The 14,306-nt window shown below is 40.0% G+C and overlaps 1 protein-coding gene across 1 annotated transcript in view; it reads left to right on the forward strand.

Moving 5' to 3' along the window:
- The first annotated feature begins 911 nt into the window (after positions 1 to 911).
- AFF2 (ALF transcription elongation factor 2) overlaps positions 912 to 14,306 on the forward strand; it is a 359,241-nt gene continuing 345,846 nt past the window's right edge. The window contains exon 1 of the mRNA XM_053955496.1: positions 912 to 989. The gene's annotated coding sequence lies outside the window, so the exon portion shown is untranslated. The remainder of the gene's footprint in view (positions 990 to 14,306) is intronic.

A 14,306-nucleotide genomic window follows, 5' to 3' on the forward strand; every position in this document is an offset into this window, starting at 1 on the left:
TACTTCCATCTGTGTTTTATAGTCTGAAGGTTACTAAATGCATACACTTCATATTTATATCACAAATAAATCTAATAACCTTGTGTTATTATCATTTACTGCAGCTTGACATAAATCAGGAGCCAAACGAAAGGGAGGACAGAATTTTTAGTGTTTAACTAGGTTGCTTCACGTTGCTTGACATTCTCCATGACTTTATTTAAAAGCTTCCCTCCAGCTTTGACAGGCAGCAGTTTAATATACACGTGCACACACACATATGTATGTATGTATTCATTTGAATTTGGGCTCTTTCCCTCCAGTCTCTGGCAATTATGATTTGTGTCTGAAGAGATGAACCGTCTAAAAAATAATAAATAAGAGGCCATGAGAATTGAAAGCCAGTGTTCAGGTTCATCTAGAAAGAAATGAAGCAAATCAAGTTCAGGTTTATAAAGGGAAGCAAATTACCCTGGAGTCTCCACACACTGGACTAACTTGACATATCTAATTTTTTTTTTTTTTGCAGGTTCCTGCCCTTCTAAAGAAAATTGCACCACTTTTATTACAGCCACCTGGGGAGGTGACAACGAGGTTATCAGGCAGTCTAGAACTGCTGCAACAGCTCCTTAAATACACTCAGCCAGGAAGGGCTCCTTGAGCTAATGACACCTCCCTGTACCCACAAATGAAAGCCGTGACCTATCCCATCCGTGACTGAAAGCCTCGGCCTTTCACAGGTGTGAGAGGGAGGGGGAGAAGTGCTTCCAGAGGAGATAAAGGAAGAAGAGGTGGCTGGAAGCCAGGAGAAGCTGTGGGTCCCTGGGATGTGCCTCCCAAGCGGCGATGCCTGTGACCAGCGCTGCCTGCCCCGCCGGGCTGCGCTCCCGGCGCTGCGGCTGCTGCCCTGGTATGCCGGGAATGCCGTGTTCCCAGAGGGGTGCACAGGAGATGACTCAACACCGCTCCGATCATGATCCTACAAGCAGCTTAGGGATTTGGTCTTGATGGTGAGCTGATTATTATTTTATCTCTTACCAAACTGCATAATTCACAGCAGTCTAATGTTTGCATGTTTTCCTTGTAAGCCACTCTTGCTATTTCATTAGTAGCTGTGCTAAAAGAGAAAAATGCCTTTCCCCCCACAAAACTATTTACTCTCTTTCATGCAGACTACTCCCAGCCTTTCTACCTCTCCACAGAACCCCGAGCCCTCTTGAACGGTTGTATTTCTGTAATCACTAAACAATCCATTTCAGCTGGATGCAGAAAACCATCTTTGATTTAAATTCCCCCTGAAGTGACTTAACTAGGCTCCCAGTTGAGAAAACACTTTGGGAGGTGTCTGGAGTGGTTTTCTGAACTCAGCCACCCAGATGAGAAAGCCAAATTTAAAGATGTTTGTGAGTGTGCTCCATATGCCCTCACAAGCCCATAGTCACCAGCTGCAGTGAGGGGTTGATTGCCAGCCTCTGGATGTGTGTACTATCTCTACTGGGCACTCTGAAGCTCTGCAGCATGTCCCCCACTGCCTGCTGAGGTTTTGACCTTGCTTTTGCCAAGAATTTGACTGAAGTATATAAATTATTGATGCAGCAGCTCTTTGCACAGATATCTGGAGTGAAATGAAGATTCTGGTTATTTAAGGGTTTGATTGTGATACAGATTTTTGTGGTGTTTTCAAGTTGTGACCTAAGGTGTTACCTGAAGTGATGCAAATATGACCACTCAGGCATTGACCCGCTTACCTTGCCTCAAGGAGAGGAAAGGACAAGGTATGAACCTGTGTGTTCTCAGGCTGTCCAGGCTGCACTGTCACACTTCTCCTACCTTCAGTTAGTGATGCTGATAATATCATGGCACCTTCTGTGAGCGTCCACACTGATAAATAGCACTTGGTAGTTATTTTGGTAATATTTACCAGCATCCAAGGCCAGGTAATACTCAGCAGCAATGTCCCTGTCCTGCCACATGCACTTTGGTCTAAGGGTGGGGGGTTTGCTTTAGTTGTTGCCTGTTTTGGCAGTTCTGCAGCACAAGCAATAATAGTTCACAATTTTACATCTGAATGCAGGCTCAGAATCTGCCAGCTGAAGTACAGGTGACAGGGCCTGTACAAAAGGAGGAATGGTGAAGAAGCATGGCCACCAACTTGCGCTTGGCAATACAGTTCTGGTAGAGCCAGGCTTTGAGCACAACTTTTGGATCACAGTTGTTTTGATGCAGTTTTCAGACTCTCAAAATGCGCTAGGACAATGCATATTTTGTGGGCAAAACTGTATTTTTCTGAGCCTGCTTGGATTTTAGATGTTAAGGTCACTTTTAAAAATCATGTGAAAACTCTCAGCCAACTTATCCAAAGGTAATTTAATCTGCTTATATGAGCATAGATGTAGAAATACTTTTTCTGAAGGAGAGTGGTAGTGTCCAGGCAGAACTAGCAGTTTCAAACAACCTTAAGTATCTCAGGATAGTCCTCAAAATTCTGTCTCCATTGAGGATTGGAAACTGCCTTTAGTTCAGGGCTTGTGTCTTGGCGAGCCATGGGGTTTGCTGTTGAGCCCAGTTGAAGTCTGCAGTTTGAAGAGACTCACCCAAGTGTGCACAGTGGGCGCTGTACAGGTACAACAAGCTCAGAGGAGGGTGAGCAGGTTTGCCAGGTTAGCAAGTGGATTAACAGGGCTGTTCATTTTGGGCCTGAGCACTAGGTGCAGCAAAACAAGGACTCTTGCCTACAGAACATTGTCATTCCCACTAATGATAATCCATTATGCTGTCCTGAGGACAGGCCAAATCCTGCTCGCCCTCATCCTCTGATGAGAAACAATAACTGACATCTGAGAAAAAGCCATGGTATGTGCTGCTTTCTTAATGGGAACATAATTTGGCTGAATGACACTCAGCTGCTCCTGAAGGATTTGGAAAGCAATGTTGTGAATGTACTGACTGCCAGGAAGGGTGGAAAGAGGAAGTTCCTTCTGAAAACTGGGCTCCTCTTTGCCACCTTCGTCAAATGGCTGACTCACATTTCATCTGGTTTTTGAGGAGTATTTCTGCATTTGCTTCTTTAAAAGTAAAACCACAAAAGTAGTAAAATACTTGTATCTCATCAGTAAGAGCCATGTTCTGTTCAATTTGCTCTTTCAACTAGTCCCTTGAACTTAGTATTTACTGTATGCCCTATGAAATGTGTTTAAACTGTTCCCTTGGTTTTGGAGGGGTCTTTGTTCTGAACATTGCATATTTTTACAGCCACAGCTTGTGCCAGTTACTTGGTGTTCCTACTTTACTCACAAATTAGACTTTCACTTTCAAATTCTTTACCAAATTGTGCAATACACATTCTTTGAGACACTGAGTTAGCATTAAAAAAAAAAATTGGCAGTGGAAAGACTGTTATAGTTGTGTGACAAAATTCAGATTGGGAGGAAATAGCTCACAGAAGCATGAATTAAACATCTAATTAAAAGTGTTAAGTCTCATTTTAATTTTTTTTAAAACACCAAAGACAGAAAAGCAGCTGCTTTCCTGAAGAATGTGGTATGATAGGAGCCAGTTAAGTATGAACACAGAACTGATGCAGAATGCTCAAGGAAACATTTATGGAAAATGTGGGGTTTTGGGATCCTCAAAAAACATGATTTATCACGAAGTAGATGTTTTGTAGGGACTGTTTATGAAATGGGATCTGAAATAGGAGAATGATGTTTTTTCCTAACTTGTGGTGAACAAATATATATTTAATTATCTTCATTCTTTTCAATTAGGGATGACACTCATGCATAATCTTACACCATGCTTCTAGTTTTGGACTAATGGGTTCATAGGGGTCTGGCATAAATGTAAAAATATTAAATAGTTACTTTGAAGGTATGTGGCTGTCTCAGGGTTGCAGTGTCCTGAAAGAAGTAGTTTGAAAATGTTGAGGAAAAAAAGGTTTATTCTCCCAATAGAATTACAATTTGAAGCCAGAAGAAAAATTATATGAAAACCCCTGTAATTTTAGAATAATATTTTTTAGTATTTGTTATTCTATGTCTATGTTAAATAGAACATACAGCATGACCTAGGCTTGTTATCTATTGTTCAATAATGTAACTGGACAATCTAATATTTGCTCTATGAATATAAAAATTAGAACACTAAATTGCTTGGGCCATTTTATGTGATTATGGGGAAAAATCTCCTTGCTTAATTACAATTGTAATTCAAAATGTATTTTAAAATATTAAAAAGTTATCTGCACTTGCAAGACTCAATCTAACCAGAAAAAAAGTGTACTTGTAACCTCCCTGAGGGCTGTATTCTGTCAAGTTCAGAGAGATGAGCAGTGCAACTGTATGAAATGCAGCTCTCTCCTTGTTTCAGTTCCAAACTGCAGAAAGCCAACCAGTCCAGCCTGGACAGAGTCCAGGTGCTTCTGCAAGTTGAAAGACTAGACTTGGATATGCTCTCTAAAGTGGTTTTACACTGGAGCAACTGGAATGGAGCTCTTGATTTACACCAGTTGCTAAGAATTAAGAAATGGGCTGTTGAAATCAAAGAATCTTTCTTTTCAAGCCCACTCTGATGTAGGGATGGCCCCTGTGCAGAGTCTCCTGCTGAAATAACCAGTGCTTCTAAGGCAGCAACACCAGCAAAGAGCTGTGCAAGGCTTTAGTGAGAGCCAAAGCACACATGCAGACTTACACGGGTGCTGCTGTAATTGTGTGTGGTCTTTCTTTGCAGTAGGAACTTTCTTTTTTTTTTTTTTTTAATTTAAAAATGCTGTGTGTTGCTCTTTCTGTGTTGGAGAGACTAAAGAAGTTTGTCACTAAAATGCTGGGCAGGTTGTTGGCACATCTGGTGGACACAGTTTGATCTCAGTTTGGAGGAATGCATAAGATTTTTTTGCTTTTATGCAATGACAACTTGTAAGGCTTTGCATTTTACTTTTAGAAAATAGCTGGGGTCTGATTAACTGCACATCAATTGGTACACAATTGCCACAGAACCTCTAGGTGGATTTTATTCTGTATTTGCAGGCACTGAAACCCAACAGGCCAGGTTCTTGGTTTATGCCTTGCATGTCTGTAGAGCTGTGACCAACATTGAAACCACACAGTGGAACTGTTCTACCCCAGTTTCTTCTTCTCCCTGAGACAGTGATGCAGCTGCCTACGGCTGAGTGTTCCCACGTGTGGCTTGGGGAATCAAGCAGAGCAATACATGAATTTCAATAAGTGTGCCCCCCTTTCATGCACAGTCTCACATGCCTTTCTCAATTTTGTTTCTGGTTGCAACAATTAATGTGCATGGGGTGTGTGAAGCCACGGGCAGCCAGAATATGGGTGTAATTTAGCACTGCAGACACAGCTCTTGTAGACACGCCTGTCAGGCAGAGAATAAAATTCAGTTCTTCTGTTATGAAGTTCCTGGGCAGTACACTATACAGGTGGAATATGTGCATTAAAATGCATTTAACATTATTGTGGGTTATTCTTTATGAATACTCTCTGATCAGGTTTAGATCTATAAAGGCTGCCTTATGGTATAGGCAGGGAATCATTATGCATGCCTTGGAGACAGAGGAGGGAGCACGGTGCTCTAAGAAAAATCAATGAAATATTTAAGTAGGAAAAAGTAATTTTGTCTCTTTGATTTCATCTGGTAGCAACTGAAAATACACTTTAAAAGCCTTTAAAGTACATCTAATTTCTCATTCACTGTCAAAAAAGAAATTTCTCTGGCTATTCATAAATACAAGAAGAGTATGAAGTGGTTACTCATTTATTCAATATGTTATTGCACAACACTGTTCAAAAGTAAGAGGTTTAAAGGGGCTGGAAATACAAAGCATTGAAGCATGGCAATGGTAATATTAATTTGCAGAGGGCAGCTGTATATGACTGCAACAACTGAAAACAGGACAGGAGAAATGGGTTGGATAACAAGATCATTAGCTTATAAACTGAACTTTCCTCCCCTTTTCCCTTGCTGCCTCAAAAGAAAAACCCAACCAAAAATCTTCAATGAACCATAAACTTTTGAAATTAAAATATCAAACTATAGCCAAGGGAGGGGAGGGAGAGAATTGGCTAAGACAGGGCTGGAGAAAGGGGTAACACTTATTTCTGTCAGAATGATCATGTGCTGCTCATATACCCATCACCAGCAACACAAGTAAATGGCTGATAAAATGAGACTGCTGCAACAGTTCATAAAATTATGATTCCTGGGAACAGATTGTATTTGATTAAGTTTACCTATATATTTTCTCTGTTCACGAAGTAAGATGATCCTGATAATCCTGCCTTTTCTCCCCATATTTATATAAAGACCAATGATTAGTCACAATTATTAAAATCACAAAGAATTAAAAAGAAAAAAAAAAAACAACCAACCAACCAAACAACCAACAAAAAAGAAAAAAACCCCAACAAAACCCCCAGAATTAAATTTAGGCCAATCTGCTTTAACTTCTCATGTGTCTGTAGCTCTCCATTTTGTGTCTTGGTTGTTACCCAGAGGACACTACTCATAAATTGCATGGCATTTGTGAGCAGGGTATTAGATTTGTTAAGAGTTGCATACCTCATCAGAATTTAATTTGTTTTATTTGAAGTCTCACTTGTAATTAAGATGAATGAGCACAAACTCACATGTACTAGTAACAGCATTGGTGCAGGCACTACTGTTTAGGAGACAATCAAATCTTTACAGTGCTTTCCAAGCACTTGATATCTCTTCAAAAAAGGTGGCATGTAAGATTAGGTACCATTTGGCCCTCTTTTTATGTAAATGAATATTTGAAGATTGTGGCTATTAATATATTTTTAATTGAGTATATGTTGACTAGGCAAGAAGAGAGAGGTTTGCAGAAATGCTACAGGCAGTCTTGTCTCCAAAGAGCATAGACAAGGAAAAGAGAAAAATTGGTGGCATAACAGTTTCATAACGTAGATACATTTTGAAGTAGAACATAAAATTCAGGGCAGGATCATAAAAGCAGAAGTTTCTATTGCATTGTCTTGCATGGGCTGTCCCAAAGACAACAGTCTAAGTCCTGGCCTGGCATGGAGAGCAAAGGTGCCCAGAAGAATTTGCCATCACTGCTGTCTTTTGTCACAGTGCTTTGCTTTGTTCCCTAGCAGTAGCACCTTGTGCTGGCCCCTGCCTTCAAGAATACAAAAATACGAATATTTCTGTAATGTAAAATGGTGTATGGGGAGCAAGAGCAACTTAAATTAACTCTGACCCAAAAGCATGTGGAGTCACTGGGCCAAACCTGCCCACAGTTCCAGCAGTGAAATACCAGCCCCTTGGGGCTGTGCTGCCAGAGTGCTTTGTCACACCCAATAAACCTTAATGAGCACTGATGAGACACCTCACACATGTGGCTCATCCCCCTGGATCTGGGTTCCTGTGCCAGTCTGAGCTTCTCTGTTTTGATGTGCATTGCACAGTGCAAGTACATCTTGCACAGGCTTTACCCCTGTGAATAAACTTCTGAAGGATTTCTCTCTAGCCATTCTACTTAAAGACCTATTTCAGACTGCTTAAAGGGAGTTAAATGTGTTGCATATTGAACTTTTGTATCAATATATATGACAATAAAATCTTGATAACCACTTGTTATCTGTGTTCTAGGTCTTATACAGCATGAGGACATTACTGTTATTTCTTTTTAAAGTGTATTTTATTTTTATAACTATACTTGACTGAGTAATTTTGGTTTTTAAACCATGACAGTTTTATATGATTATATTTTCCAGCCTAGAAAAAAGATGTTCGATTGTCTCGCAGTATAAAATAACATTACAGATAGGGCCACCCCAGAACCTTGGCTCTTCTTATGTTTGCTTTGGATTGTAGGAAAAGCAAAATTCCTGGTGAGGAGAGGGTTGACCTTATTTCTGGATATGGGGGGTTTCCCTGTGTCAGGTGGAGGGAGAAGATTGCTAGGTAGAAGGTGTTTGTACCACAGAAGCTGAAAGATAAGCAAGGAAGCACTCTCCCTCTTCAGTGAAATAAAAATTCACCCTAATACTTTAAAAATTAGTCTGCAAGTGTGGAAAGAAAGTATAAGTGCTCATGGCAGAGTCTGAAGCTTCAAGGATGCAATTGTGACAGATAGACTATAAGAGTAGGGAAAATGATGATAAGCAGAATGAAAACCCCATAGCTTTTCCTTATAAAATGCTCATTTTTTTCCTGAACCCTCCCACAGTAATACTGGGGACATCATACCTTGATTTAGTTTCCTAAATGGTTGTGGACTTGCATTCTGGATAAGAGAGTGGCAATAAAGGCAAGTTTCAAACTAGAACTGGTCCTATGATTCTTAACAACAAATCTACCTTAACACAAATGAAGCTCTGGACCAAGTCTCAGCACATGTGAATAAATGTGTCCTCCCTCAGCGCTGGGGTGGCTGCCTCCAAAATAGTGCAAGTTTTGGAAACAGTTTGATCTAGGAAGTTGGTGTTAGCTCTGCAGGTGGAGACAAGTGTGATAAATCAGCCCATATCATTCTTACAAGGGAAGTGTTTATCCAAAGGATATCTTCTGCCTTTCACTACTGGAGGAACTGGTCATGCTAGAGAAATACTGATCCAGCTACAAAGGGAGTCAGGGTGGAGTGATTGGTTGCGTTCAACAATGAATATATGATAAAACTGAAAATTAATGCTTTGCTATGAATTGTATGGCCCAGAATCAAAATAAGAGTGAAATAGTGGTACTCAAGGGATACTGAAGTGGGACTTGAAGGAAGTAGAAAACTCCAGCAATGAAATAAAACATAATTAAGTAGAAGAGTGCTGCGTCAATGTAAAGAATAATTTCTAAATTGCCACAATATTTTGTTAAGTGAGAACAGGCCCATTAACAAAGGGGGGAAAAAAAACATCCTGGTTTGTCAATTAATTCCTGAACTATGAGAATTTTTTATGACAAAAAAAAAGGGCCTGAACTTCAAGAGGGAATGAGCATAAAGAAGGAAACTATTTTTTATCACTGTGGAACTGCTCTGTATCTAAAACAGAAAAGTAGTTTTAATTTCATACCATTTGTTGCTTGTTGCCTAGGCTGTAGTGGTCATATCTGCATTTTTTAACCTTTTAAAAAGTGCTAGCATCTCATCATCAGTTGATGCTTCTGATCTTAAAAAAGTCTTGTTACTTTTTCTCAGTTCAGACTCTTTGTCCTCCTGGAACTGATTTGTTGCCTCTGATTCTGTAGTGTTAGATATGAATTTCTTGCATATCATTTGTGGCCTTTAATTACCTCGAGGTTAATCTGCTTCGTAAAGAGAGGCCATCTCTGTTACCAGACCATCAGCATGGAACAGAAAGTCTGTTTGTGCAGCTGATCCCTTGGGGCACTGCAGGAGGTGCATGAGCCCTGCTGCTGAGGGCTCTCCCCTGGGATCAGGAATTTGCAGCAGCAGAAGCTCTGCTGCCCAACTCACCCCACTCTGCCTGTCCCAGGCAGATGTACACTCCTGCACGGTCACCCACTGCTGGCATTTTGCTGCTCTGTACCTCTATTATGGTCTCCAATGGCAGAAGGCAAGGTAAATGAGTTGTTTTTCCCATGTTATGTGACTATGCAGCCAAAGAATTTCTTCACTGGAGATGCCCTGAGCTGAAGGTCCTTCTTTCCCACGAGCTGAATTTTAACAGGATGTTTAGTTTTTTAAAATCTGTGTAATAACTGATGGATTGGTTCTGGATAAGGCTATGTGGGGAGAAGCCACTTGCAATTAAAAAACTTCAAGATGTTGCTGTGATGAAAAAAGGTCACCTTGCAAAAGATTGGTTTTCTTCCCTACAATTCTCATCTGGGAAACATTACCTGGGTTTGGTTTTCATATATTTATCCATTAATTATTTTTTTGATGTAATAATTTACTAAAGCAATAAGATGGTAATGTTGTGCAATTAACAATAGAAACATTTGTTACTACAAAGCAGTGCGAGTCAGAATGGTTAAATACAATTTGGCAATTCTGATGTTACTATGTACTCTGTGATGGGTAAAGGTAGGCATAAAGTTATAAAAACAGTGAGTTGATTTGCACTTTGTCACAAAAGCTTTTTCTTTGTAAGTGTGGCATCTTACAAATGGAGTTGGGAAAACTACATGTTTCATACAGTGAGAATGGTGACTGTGACTTTACATTGCCACCAGTCATGTCAGTAGCTTCATCTCCCTAGAAGCAAAGAATTAAGCAGGATACTTGTAAAGTCAATCAAAATTAATTAACAAATTACAAATCAATCAATAACACCCCAAAAAGTCTTGTTATGACCTCAGTTACTTGTTTAAGCATAAACAAGCTAATTGGCTACATTTCCTGTCTAGAAATAAGATCATTGCCAATTAACTTAGGACTTAATTAACTCTCTAAGGTACTGAACTTTAGATACATCATAAACTGTGTCTTAATGTTATTATTAGTTATTGCAGTGACTCTAGTACATTCTTGATTTATTGTTATTGTTATATAACTATTGCATTTACACTTATGACGCTATTAAAAAAAAAAAAACCCAAAGCCTTCAATATTACATTAAAGTTAATGCCACATAAAGGACAGAAGCATTAAATAAAAGTGGAATTAAGCAGCATGCCATAAGTTTACATTGGAAACTCAGCAGTCCAGCTTCTGTTCTTTGCTGGGAGGCACCAGCATAAGAGATTATACATTTAAAGATTATACATTTAAAGGTATCAATTTTCTTTTGCCCAGCTAGAATTGCTCTTTATTTCTGGTCATGAGCTATTGGATTTGCCATCCCTTTTGGCAGCTGGGAGAAGTCACAGTATTAGCACTGTAAAGTAATCCTTATCTTCTTTTCAAGATCTTCCTGATTGTCTCTTCTACAACAAAACTTGGGACAATCTTGATTTTTTTTTCCTTCTCTCATGATATCCAAGCAAATTCTTTTTTTTTTTCCTGACATCTCAGTGACCCAGTTTTATTTTTTTGCTTCACTTTCTGTCTTAATAACTACAAGTTGCTTGTTTTCCAAGGCTGAGAAGAATTTGTTCCGTGTTTGCCAGGAATAAGCAGTCCAGCAGAACAAGTGATGTGTCTGCTGAGCAGAAGAGAGAAAAATTCAGATCAGCAGAGACATTTAAAGCTGTTCCTTTGCTCAAAGTGGATGTTAACATTAGTTTGGTGGTGTTTGATAAATGTCTCCAGAACATGGAGTGTCTGGAAATAAACCTGCACTGGGAGTGATATGCAAGTGTCGCTGTCACCTTACGGGCTGACAGCAACGCCACCAGCACGCAGCCTTAGTAAATGGGCATTTTGTCTTCTTTATGACCCTAAAAGAGTCACCACGAAAATATTCCAATCTTTTATTTCAGAAATATTGTCACCTTGTCTATAAGTCAAATCCTTTTTCAGTGCCTTTATTCACTCTTTGCACCAGAAGGACAGTACAATCTAGTCTTCACCTGTGGCTTTGCCACAGTTTTAGCTGGCATCTAGGCTTTGGCTTCTTTAACACTTTATGATTAAACTGGACAAATGAGGCTAGGAAAGCCAATGTACATTTTGGCACTGATTACATTTACAGCAATACTAGGCAAACAGAAATATTTTGTTTTATGAAAGAATCATTTCAGCTTTAAGAAAAGCTCACATCTCCCATGTGTATTACTTTGTGGGTTTGGGTTGGTCTGGGGTTTGTTTTTGTTTGTTTGCTATGTCCAAACTTAGGAAGTAAAACAATCTGGTATCTGCTTCAAATCTGGCAACCTAGACATAGGTGGATTTGAAGAGCTTGTTTTGAGAACAGGCTCACAGAGAACCCTTTGATAGGATTGACCCCACTCCTATACAGTTTCTGAGGATCAGGCGGTTCCTTGTCCAAAGATCTCCTGGGATACCTGTTTTGTGACTGACAGTGACACAGGCATACTCATGGCAATATTGCCACAAGTGAACTGAAGCTTCTGCCTCACTCCATCCACTGCTCCTAGGCTGGAGCTGCAGTCAAGATCTAGAACTCCACAGCATCCCTGACAGGTGTTATATATATTAAACACTTCATGCATATATTTTCCTTTAATTCATGTCTAGATTGGTCACGTAATATTTTACGTGGATCTAAGAACAAATTTGTTACAATTAAGAGCGTGTCTACCCAAGGAAGAGGATTTGGCAGAATCTGCCAAATATAACAGGTGAGCTATTGTTTCTAAAAAGACTAAAGGAATCCAAAATGAGGTATTTGTGTCCTAGAATAGAAATATCCACCCTGGGAGTATCCTTTATGGAAGTGAGCCAGGAATAACTCCCTGGAATAATGCTCTGAAGGCTCACCCCTTTCTGTCGTCTCATGGGTTTTTCCTTTAAAATGTGAGGCAGTCAACAAACCTAGTGTTGCACAGAGATGTGCTTGATTATCTTAGCATACAGGCTCTTCTCAGTTTCTCTCAGACTTGCAGTTAAACACAAAGCTCCTGGTGTTACCCAAATTCATTTATTGAGTGTGTTTTCCACAGAGGCCTTGCTGTTATTTCTTTTTAGGAAAAGAGCAGGCGATGAAGAATGTACTTTTTTTTTTTTTTCAGATGTAGTTCTAAGTGTCATAATAAGTGGCTAATTAGAGTAACATTACTGTGGGATAAATCACTTCTCACATGCACGTCTGCCTTGGTTTGTGTGTGTGGGCTTGTTAGCAGAAACAGGGCTGGGAGAACACTCAGAACTGGTGGGGCTCATGCAGAATACATTCTTTAGTACTAGGTCTCTTTCTTCTAGGTCCTTTGCCCTTTCCTTGTCTAACTCTGAGGTAACTGTGTCCATTGCTAATGTCCAGGATCCCTCAGCCTCTGTTCTCATGCTCTGTGGTTCAGCTGCTGCTTTGCCTCTTCTTGGCCCCAGCACTGGGTTGAGCAGGGAAGCAGCTTCTGGACAGGTTTGCCCATGGTTCCTGATGTACAGGGAGAAAATGGTGATGTTACTGCTACTGCTGGGTAGTCAGAAGTATGAATATCTTTACAGGCATGAAAGAACTGAGTTATGCCCAGGCATTTACTAGTTATGCATTTGTTCACAGTCGTGCAAAGAACCAGTTCAGAGATGGAGCAGGGTACATCTACTTACTCTGCCTCCCATTCCTGTGATTTAAAGGACACTCCTAATCATGCCTTTATTATGCCTGCCACACACTGCTTATATGTCTGAAAGGAGCTCGGCTGAGAGTACTGACATTCCTTAATGATATTTTGATCATTTTCCTGTAAATTATACTGTTAGGAAACATGCCATGAGGAATATAGAAGAGAAGGAATGGAGAATTTTATTTTCAGCCAAACTTAGATGGGTAAATTTATCCACAGCCCTGGGTGCTCAAGGTCCTTCCAAGATGTGCTGAAGATATTAGGGGACACATTTGAAATTTCTACTGAATTTAAATAAACTTTGGGTTAGACCCTTGAAAATTTAATAATTTTTTTAAAGTAGACTGTCACCATACTACTTTTGTAGTCTCTAGCTCCCCATGTATTCATAGCCTCATGAGCAAAATGATGTCACCACTGCAGCAGCTCAGAAGCAATTATTGTGCTGGGTACAGCAGCACAGAGTTTGGAGATTAACCTCTCCATGCCAAGTGAGGAGGGAGGCAGCCTCTGCTGGGAGATCAGGCTGGTGCAATTAATGGCCTTTTCATCATATTCAAGTACTTTGGTCTATTCTAGTAGCTGGTGGCTTAGGCAGGATAGATTAAATTTCTGGGAGATAAAATATAAGGGAGGGAGAAGAAAATGGGAGGCAAAATATGAGATGTGTGACACATTGCAGTGATGCAGTTATCTTGGCAGTTCATGAATGACACAGCAAATGACAGACACCAAGGTGTTGATTCTGTGGGCTGTGATACAGACTCCTCATGTTCAGCCTACTCAGATTAGAGGATCTATCATCAGTAACTGTCACAGACAGAAACCAAATCTGTTAAAAACAATCTAACATCAATGGAAGGTAGGACTGGAGCTTGCAGCAGTTTTGGAAGTTTTGCTTTATTTATATTTTCTTCCATGATGTGTGAAACTGCATGGACCTGAATCTGGGGATCTGTTCAGATTCACCTCTCCTACCCAGTGGTATTTAATCATGGTGCAAAGGGACTTCTTTCTGTAAGGGAGGGAAATCTCCACTGACAGAAACAGCTTTGCAAGCTGGAAAGAAACAACTGAGTCCTTTATCAATAACATATACTGGATGTCTGCAAAACCACAAACCTATCTGAAATAAGTCAAGATAATCTTTCAAAACCTCCTTCAGCATCACCCTGAGACTGGGATTTTATTGTTAACTTAAT

The sequence above is a fragment of the Vidua chalybeata genome, chromosome 14, assembly GCF_026979565.1.
Source record: "Vidua chalybeata isolate OUT-0048 chromosome 14, bVidCha1 merged haplotype, whole genome shotgun sequence".
NCBI classification, from domain to species: Eukaryota; Metazoa; Chordata; class Aves; order Passeriformes; family Viduidae; genus Vidua; species Vidua chalybeata.